Below are 11591 nucleotides of genomic sequence, written 5' to 3' on the forward strand. Positions count from 1 at the left end.
CCACTATTTTAAAACATATCATTACCCTTAACAATCCACAACTTATTGGCATATAATTAAGGATCAGTTCAATTTTGCAAATTGGCACATTTTAAAAAATTAGCTTAATTTTGCAAATTGGCACATAATTTATACCATTATCTTAAACCATATCATTATCCTTAACAATCCATAACTTATTGGCACATAACTGAGAATTAGCTCAAATTTGCAAATTGGCACATAAATTGTACTATTATCATAAAACATATCATTACCCTTAACAATCCACAACTTATTGCCACATAATTAAGAATGAGTTCAATTTTGCAAATTGGCACATTTTAAAGAATAAGCTCAATTTTGCAAACTAGCACATTTTTAAGAATAAGCTCAGATTTACAAATTGGCACATTTTTGAGAATAAGCTCAGATTTGCAAATTGGCACATAATTTATACAACTATCTTAAAACATATCATTACCCTTAACAATCCACTTCTCATTGGCACATAATTAAGAATGAGTTCAATTTTGCAAATTGGCACATTTTTAAAAATTAGCTTAATTTTGCAAATGGGCACCTAATTCGTACCATTATCTTAAAACACATCATTACCTTTAACAATCCACAACTTATTGACACTAAATTAAGAAATAGCTCAATTTTGCAAATTGGCACATAATTAAGAACTAGCTCAATTTTGCAAATTGGCACATAAATTATGCTATTATCTTAAAACATATCATTACCCTAAACAATCCACAACTTATTGGCACATAATTTAGAATTAGTTCAATTTTGCAAATTGGCTCATTTTGAAAAATTAGCTTAATTTTGCAAATTGGCACATAATTTATACCATTATCTTAAAACATATCATTATCTTTAACAATCCATAACTTATTGGCACATAACTGAGAATTAGCTCAAATTTGCAAATTGGCACATTTTTGTAAATAAGCTCAGATTTACAAATTGGCACATAATATATCTCATTATATTAAAACATATTATTACCCTTAACAATCCACAACAACTTGGCACATAATTAAGAACAAGTTCAATTTTGCAAACTGGCACATAATTAAGAACTAGGTCAAATTTGCAAATTGACAAATTTTTAAGAATTAGCTCAATTTTGCAAATTGGCACATTTTTAAGAATAAGCTCAGTATTTCAAATTGGCACACTTTTAAGAATAAGCTTAGATTTGCAATCTGGCACATAATTCGTGCTATTATCTTAATACATAAAATTACCTTTAACAATCCACAACTTATTGACACAAAATTAGGAAATAGCTCAATTTTGCAAATTGGCACATTTTGAAGAGTAAGCTCAGATTTGCAAATTGGCACATTATTCGTACTATTATCTTAAAACATAAAATTACCCTTAACAATCCACAACTTATTGACGCAAAATTAAGAAATAGCTGAATTTGGCAAATTGATAAACTTTTAAGAACAAACTCAATTTTGCAAATTGGCACATCATTTATGCTATCATTTAAAAACATATTATTAACCTTAACAGTCCATAACTTATTGGCACATAATTAAGAACTAGCTTAAATTTTCAAATTGGCACATTTTTAAGAATTAGCTCAATTTTGCAAATTGGCACATTTTTAAGAATAAACTCAATTTTGCAAATTGGCACATTTTAAAGAATAAGCTCAGATTTGCAAATTAGCACTTAATTTATACCACTATCTTAAAACATATCATTACCCTTAACAATCCACAACTTAATGGCACATAATTAAGAATCAGTTCAATTTTGCAAATTGGCACTTTTTGAAGAATAAGCTCAGATTTGCAAATTGGCACATAATTTATACGACTATTTTAAAACATATCATTACCCTTAACAATCCACAACTTATTGGCATATAATTAAGGGTCAGTTCAATTTTGCAAATTGGCACATTTTAAAAAATTAGCTTAATTTTGCAAATTGGCACATAATTTATACCATTTACTTAAACCATATCATTATCCTTAACTATCCATAACATATTAACACATAATTAAAAACTAGCTCAAATTTGCAATTTGGCACATTTTTAGGAACTAGCTCAATTTTGCAAATTGGCACATAATTCGTACTATTATCTTAAAACATATCATTACCTTTAACAATCCACAACTTATTGACACAAAATTAAGAAATAGCACAATTTTGCAAATTGGCACATTTTGAAGAATAAGCTCAGATTTGCAAATTGGCACATAATTCGTACTATTATCTTAAAACATATCATTACTTTTAACAATCCACAACTTATTGGCAAATAATTAAGAATCAGTTCAATTTTGCAAATTGGCACAATTTTAAGAATAAGCTCAGATTTACAAATTGGCACATAATATATCTTATTATATTAAAACATATTATTACCATTAACAATCCACAACATATTGGCACAAAATTAAGAATCAGCTCAATTTTGTAAATTGGCACATAATTAAGAACTAGCTCAGATTTGCAAATTGGCACATAATTTGTACTATTACCTTGAAACATATCATTCCCCTTAACAATTCACAACTTATTGAAGCAAAATTAAGAAATAGCTGAATTTGGCAAATTGATAAACTTTTAAGAACAAACTCAATTTTGCAAATTGGCACATCATTTATGCTATCATTTAAAAACATATTATTAACCTTAACAATCCATAACTTATTGGCACATAATTAAGAACTAGCTCAAATTTTCAAATTGGCACATTTTTAAGAATTAGCTCAATTTTGCAAATTGGCACATTTTTAAGAATAAACTCAATTTTGCAAATTGGCCCATTTTGAAGAATAAACTCAGATTTGCAAATTAGCACTTAATTTATACCACTATCTTAAAACATATCACTACCCTTAACAATCCACAACTTAATGGCACATAATTAAGAATCAGTTCAATTTTGCAAATTGGCACATTTTGAAGAATAAGCTCAAATTTGCAAATTGGCACATAATTTATACCACTATCTTAAAACATATCATTACCCTTAACAATCCACAACTTATTGGCATATAATTTAAGATCAGTTCAATTTTGCAAATTGGCACATTTTAAAAAATTAGCTTAATTTTGCAAATTGGCACATAATTTATACCATTATCTTAAACCATATCATTATCCTTAACAATCCATAACTTATTGGCACATAACTGAGAATTAGCTCAAATTTGCAAATTGGCACATAATTTGTACTATTATCATAAAACATATCATTACCCTTAACAATCCACAACTTATTGCCACATAATTAAGAATGAGTTCAATTTTGCAAATTGGCACATTTTGAAGAATAAGCTCAGATTTACAAAATGGCATATTTTGAAGAATAAGCTCAGATTTGCAAATTGGCACATAATTTATACCATTATCTTAAAACATACCATTACCCTTAACAATCCACAACTTATTGGCATATAATTAAAGATCAGTTCAATTTTGCAAATTGGCACATTTTAAAAATTTAGCTTAATTTTGCAAATTGGCACATAATTTATACCATTATTTTAAACCATATCATTATCCTTACCAATCCATAACTTATTAACACATAATTAAGAACTAGCTCAAATTTGCGATTTGGCATATTTTTAGGAACTAGCTCAATTTTGCAAATTGGCACACTTTTAAGAATAAGCTCAGATTTGCAAATTGGCACATAATTCGTACTATTATCTTAAAACATTTCATTACCTTTAACAATCTACAACTTATTGACACAAAATTAAGAAATAGCTGAATTTTGCAAATTGGCACATTTTGAAGAATAAGCTCAGATTTGCAAATTGGCACATAATTTATGCTATCATCTTAAAACATATTATTACCCCTAACAATCCACAACCTATTGGCACATAATTAAAAATCAGTTCAATTTTGCAAATTGGCACAATTTTAAGAATAAGCTCAGATTTACAAATTGGTACATAATATATCTTATTATATTAAAACATATTATTACCATTAACAATCCACAACATATTGGCACAAAATTAAGAATCAGCTCAATTTTGTAAATTGGAACATAATTAAGAACTAGCTCAATTTTGCAAAGTGGCACATTTTTAAGAATAAGCTCAGATTTGCAAATTGGCACATAATTTGTACTATTATCTTGAAACATATCATTACCCTTAACAATTCACAACTTATTGGCACAAAATTAAGAAATAGCTCAATTTTGCAAATTGGCACATTTTTAAGAATAAAATTAATTTTGCAAATTGGCACATTTTGAAGAATAAGCTCAGATTTGCAAATTGGCACATATATAATACCACTATCTTAAAACATATCATTACCCTTAACAATTCACAACTTATTGGCACAAAATTAAGAAATAGCTCAATTTTGCAAATTGGCACATTTTTAAGAATAAAATTAATTTTGCAAATTGGCACATTTTGAAGAATAAGCTCAGATTTGCAAATTGGCACATATATAATACCATTATCTTAAAACATATCATTACCCTTAACAATCCACAACTTATTGCCACATAATTAAGAATGAGTTCAATTTGGCAAATTGGTAAACTTTTAAGAACTAGCTCAAATTTGCAAATTGGCACATTTTTAAGAATTAGCTCAATTTTGCAAATTGGCACATTTTTAAAATTAAGCTCAGATTTGCAAAGTGGCACATTATTCGTACTATTATCTTAAAACATAAAATTACCCTTAACAATCCACAACTTATTGACGCAAAATTAAGAAATAGCTGAATTTGGCAAATTGATAAACTTTTAAGAACAAACTCAATTTTGCAAATTGGCACATCATTTATGCTATCATTTAAAAACATATTATTAACCTTAACAATTCATAACTTATTGGCACATAATTAAGAACTAGCTTAAATTTTCAAATTGGCACATTTTTAAGAATTAGCTCAATTTTGCAAATAGCACATTTTTAAGAATAAACTCAATTTTGCAAATTGGCACATTTTAAAGAATAAGCTCAGATTTGCAAATTAGCACTTAATTTATACCACTATCTTAAAACATATCATTACCCTTTACAATCCACAACTTAATGGCACATAATTAAGAATCAGTTCAATTTTGCAAATTGGCACTTTTTGAAGAATAAGCTCAGATTTGCAAATTGGCACATAATTTATACCACTATTTTAAAACATATCATTACCCTTAACAATCCACAACTTATTGGCATATAATTAAGGATCAGTTCAATTTTGCAAATTGGCACATTTTAAAAAATTAGCTTAATTTTGCAAATTGGCACATAATTTATACCATTATCTTAAACCATATCATTATCCTTAACAATCCATAACTTATTGGCACATAACTGAGAATTAGCTCAAATTTGCAAATTGGCACATAAATTGTACTATTATCATAAAACATATCATTACCCTTAACAATCCACAACTTATTGTCACATAATTAAGAATGAGTTCAATTTTGCAAATTGGCACATTTTGAAGAATAAGCTCAGATTTGCAAAATGGCATATTTTGAAGAATAAGCTTAGATTTGCAAATTGGCACATAATTTATACCACTATCTTAAAACATATCATTACCGTTAACAATCCACAACTTATTGGCATATAATTAAGGATCAGATCAATTTTGCAAATTGGTACATTTTAAAAATTTAGCTTAATTTTGCAAATTGGCACATAATTTATACCATTATCTTAAACCATATCATTATCGTTAACAATCCATAACTTATTGCCACATAACTGAGAATTAGCTCAAATTTGCAAATTGGCACATAATTTGTACTATTATCTTAAAACATATCATTACCCTTAACAATCCACAACTTATTGCCACATAATTAAGAATGAGTTCAATTTTGCAAATTGGCACATTTTAAAGAATAAGTTCAATTTTGCAAATTAGCACATTTTTAAGAATAAGCTCAGATTTACAAATTGGCACATTTTTGAGAATAAGCTCAGATTTGCAAATTGGCACATAATTTTTACAACTATCTTAAAACATATCATTACCCTTAACAATCCACAACTCATTGGCACATAATTAAGAAAAGGTTCAATTTTGCAAATTGGCACATTTTTAAAAATTAGCTTAATTTTGCAAATGGGCACCTAATTCGTACCATTATCTTAAAACACATCATTACCTTTAACAATCCACAACTTATTGACACTAAATTAAGAAATAGCTCAATTTTGCAAATTGGCACATAATTAAGAACTAGCTCAATTTTGCAAATTGGCACATAAATTATGCTATTATCTTAAAACATATCATTACCCTAAACAATCCACAACTTATTGGCACATAATTTAGAATTAGTTCAATTTTGCAAATTGGCTCATTTTGAAAAATTAGCTTAATTTTGCAAATTGGCACATAATTTATACCATTATCTTAAAACATATCATTATCCTTAACAATCCATAACTTATTGGCACATAACTGAGAATTAGCTCAAATTTGCAAATTGGCACATTTTTGTAAATAAGCTCAGATTTACAAATTGGTACATTATATATCTTATTATATTAAAACATATTATTACCATTAACAATCCACAACATATTGGCACAAAATTAAGAATTAGCTCAATTTTGTAAATTGGCACATAATTAAGAACTAGCTCAATTTTGCAAAGTGGCACATTTTTAAGAATAAGCTCAGATTTGCAAATTGGCACATAATTTGTACTATTATCTTGAAACATATCATTACCCTTAACAATTCACAACTTATTGGCACAAAATTAAGAAATAGCTCAATTTTGCAAATTGGCACTTTTTTAAGAATAAAATTAATTTTGCAAATTGGCACATTTTGAAGAATAAGCTCAGATTTGCAAATTGGCACATATATAATACCACTATCTTAAAACATATCATTACCCTTAACAATTCACAACTTATTGGCACAAAATTAAGAAATAGCTCAATTTTGCAAATTGGCACATTTTTAAGAATAAAATTAATTTTGCAAATTGGCACATTTTGAAGAATTAGCTCAGATTTGCAAATTGGCACATATATAATACCATTATCTTAAAACATATCATTACCCTTAACAATCCACAACTTATTGCCACATAATTAAGAATGAGTTCAATTTGGCAAATTGGTAAAATTTTAAGAACTAGCTCAAATTTGCAAATTGGCACATTATTAAGAATTAGCTCAATTTTGCAAATTGGCACATTTTTAAAATTAAGCTCAGATTTGCAAATTGGCACATTATTCGTACTATTATCTTAAAACATAAAATTACCCTTAACAATCCACAACTTATTGACGCAAAATTAAGAAATAGCTGAATTTTGCAAATTGATAAACTTTTAAGAACAAACTCAATTTTGCAAATTGGCACATCATTTATGCTATCATTTAAAAACATATTATTAACCTTAACAATCTATAACTTATTGGCACACAATTAAGAACTAGCTTAAATTTTAAAATTGGCACATTTTTAAGAATTAGCTCAATTTTGCAAATTGGCACATTTTTAAGAATAAACTCAATTTTGCAAATTGGCACATTTTAAAGAATAAGCTCAGATTTGCAAATTAGCACTTAATTTATACCACTATCTTAAAACATATCATTACCCTTAACAATTCACAACTTATTGGCACAAAATTAAGAAATAGCTCAATTTTGCAAATTGGCACATTTTTAAGAATAAAATTAATTTTGCAAATTGGCACATTTTGAAGAATAAGCTCAGATTTGCAAATTGGCACATATATAATACCATTATCTTAAAACATATCATTACCCTTAACAATCCACAACTTATTGCCACATAATTAAGAATGAGTTCAATTTGGCAAATTGATAAACTTTTAAGAACTAGCTCAAATTTGCAAATTGGCACATTTTTAAGAATTAGCTCAATTTTGCAAATTGGCACATTTTTAAAATTAAGCTCAGATTTGCAAATTGGCACATTATTCGTACTATTATCTTAAAACATAAAATTACCCTTAACAATCCACAACTTATTGACGCAAAATTAAGAAATAGCTGAATTTTGCAAATTGATAAACTTTTAAGAACAAACTCAATTTTGCAAATTGGCACATCATTTATGCTATCATTTCAAAACATATTATTAACCTTAACAATCTATAACTTATTGGCACATAATTAAGAACTAGCTTAAATTTTAAAATTGGCACATTTTTAAGAATTAGCTCAATTTTGCAAATTGGCACATTTTTAAGAATAAACTCAATTTTGCAAATTGGCACATTTTAAAGAATAAGCTCAGATTTGCAAATTAGAACTTAATTTATACCACTATCTTAAAACATATCATTACTCTTAACAATCCACAACTTAATGGCACATAATTAAGAATCAGTTCAATTTTGCAAATTGGCACTTTTTGAAGAATAAGCTCAGATTTGCAAATTGGCACATAATTTATACCACTATTTTAAAACATATCATTACCCTTAACAATCCACAACTTATTGGCATATAATTAAGGATCAGTTCAATTTTGCAAATTGGCACATTTTAAAAAATTAGCTTAATTTTGCAAATTGGCACATAATTTATACCATTATCTTAAACCATATCATTATCCTTAACAATCCATAACTTATTGGCACATAACTGAGAATTAGCTCAAATTTGCAAATTGGCACATAAATTGTACTATTATCATAAAACATATCATTACCCTTAACAATCCACAACTTATTGCCACATAATTAAGAATGAGTTCAATTTTGCAAATTGGCACATTTTGAAGAATAAGCTCAGATTTGCAAAATGGCATATTTTGAAGAATAAGCTTAGATTTGCAAATTGGCACATAATTTATACCACTATCTTAAAACATATCATTACCCTTAACAATCCACAACTTATTGGCATATAATTAAGGATCAGTTCAATTTTGCAAATTGGTACATTTTAAAAATTTAGCTTAATTTTGCAAATTGGCACGTAATTTATACCTTTATCTTAAACCATATCATTATCGTTAACAATCCATAATTTATTGGCACATAACTGAGAATTAGCTCAAATTTGCAAATTGGCACATAATTTGTACTAATATCTTAAAACATATCATTACCCTTAACAATCCACAACTTATTGCCACATAATTAAGAATGAGTTCAATTTTGCAAATTGGCACATTTTAAAGAATAAGCTCAATTTTGCAAACTAGCACATTTTTAAGAATAAGCTCAGATTTACAAATTGGCACATTTTTGAGAATAAGCTCAGATTTGCAAATTGGCACATAATTTATACAACTATCTTAAAACATATCATTACCCATAACAATCCACTACTCATTGGCACATAATTAAGAATGAGTTCAATTTTGCAAATTGGCACATTTTTAAAAATTAGCTTAATTTTGCAAATGGGCACCTAATTCGTACCATTATCTTAAAACACATCATTACCTTTAACAATCCACAACTTATTGACACTAAATTAAGAAATAGCTCAATTTTGCAAATTGGCACATAATTAAGAACTAGCTCAATTTTGCAAATTGGCACATAAATTATGCTATTATCTTAAAACATATCATTACCCTAAACAATCCACAACTTATTGGCACATAATTTAGAATTAGTTCAATTTTGCAAATTGGCTCATTTTGAAAAATTAGCTTAATTTTGCAAATTGGCACATAATTTATACCATTATCTTAAAACATATCATTATCCTTAACAATCCATAACTTATTGGCACATAACTGAGAATTAGCTCAAATTTGCAAATTGGCACATTTTTGTAAATAAGCTCAGATTTACAAATTGGCACATAATATATCTCATTATATTAAAACATATTATTACCCTTAACAATCCACAACAACTTGGCACATAATTAAGAACAAGTTCAATTTTGCAAACTGGCACATAATTAAGAACTAGGTCAAATTTGCAAATTGACAAATTTTTAAGAATTAGCTCAATTTTGCAAATTGGCACATTTTTAAGAATTAGCTCAGTATTTCAAATTGGCACACTTTTAAGAATAAGCTTAGATTTGCAATCTGGCACATAATTCGTGCTATTATCTTAATACATAAAATTACCTTTAACAATCCACAACTTATTGACACAAAATTAGGATATAGCTCAATTTTGCAAATTGGCACATCATTTATGCTATCATTTAAAAACATATTATAAACCTTAACAATCCATTACTTACTGGCACATAATTAAGAACTAGCACAAATTCGCAAATTGGCACATTTTTAAGAATTAGCTCAATTTTACAAATTAACACATTTTTAAGAATAAACTCAATTTTGCAAATTGGCACATTTTGAAGAATAAGCTCAGATTTGCAAATTGGCACATAATTTAAACCACTATCTTAAAACATATCATTACCCTTAACAATACACAACTTATTGGCACATAATTAAAAATCAGTTCAATTTTTGCAAATTGGCACATTTTGAAAAATTAGTTTAATTTTGCAAATTGGCACATAATTTATGTTATCATTTAAAAACATAATATTAACCTTAACAATCCATAACTTATTAGCACATAATTAAGAACTAGCTCAAATTTGCAAATTGGCACATTTTTAAGAACTAGCTCAATTTTGCAAATTGGCACATTTTTAAGAATAAGCTCAGATTTACAAATTGGCACGTTTTTGAGAATAATCTCAGATTTGCAAATTGGCACATAATTTATACCACTATTTTAAAACATATCATTACCCTTAACAATACACAAATTATTGGCACATAATTAAGAATCAGTCAAATTTTTGCATATTGGCACATTTTGAAAAATTAGCTTAATTTTGCAAATTAGCACATAATTTATGCTATCATTTAAAAACATAATATTAACCTTAACAATCCATAACTTATTGGCACATAATTAAGAACTAGCTCAAATTTGCAAATTGGCACATTTTTAAGAACTAGCTCAATTTTGCAAATTGGCACATATATAAGAATAAGTTCAGATTTGCAAAGTGGCACATAATTCGTACTATTAACTTAAAACATATCATTACACTTAACAATCCACAACTTATTGATGCAAAATTAAGAAATAGCAAGTTCAATTTTGCAAATTGGCATATAATTAAGAACTAGGTCAAATTTGCAAATTGGCAAATTTTTAAGAATTTTTTTAAACAATTTTGCAAATTGGCACATTTTTAAGAATAAGCTCAGTATTGCAAATTGGCACACTTTTAAGAATAAGCTCAGATTTGCAAATTGGCACATAATTCGTGCTATTATCTTAAAACATATCATTACCTTTAACAATCCACAACTTATTGACACAAAATTAGGAAATAGCTCAATTTTGCAAATTGGCACATTTTGAAAAATAAGCTCAGATTTGCAAATTGGCACATAATTTATGCTATCATCATAAAACATATCATTACCCTTAACAATTCACAACTTATTGGCACATAACTAAGAATCAGTTTAATTTTGCAAATTGGTACATTTTGAAGAATTAGCTAAATTTTGCAAATTGGCACAAAATTAGGAATCAGCTCAATTTTGCAAATTGGCAATTAATTAAGAACTAGCTCAATTTTGCAAATTGGCACATTCTTGAGAATAAGCTCAGATTAGCAAAT

This window comes from Corella eumyota, chromosome 4, assembly GCF_963082875.1.
Source record: "Corella eumyota chromosome 4, kaCorEumy4.1, whole genome shotgun sequence".
Lineage (NCBI taxonomy): Eukaryota > Metazoa > Chordata > Ascidiacea > Phlebobranchia > Corellidae > Corella > Corella eumyota.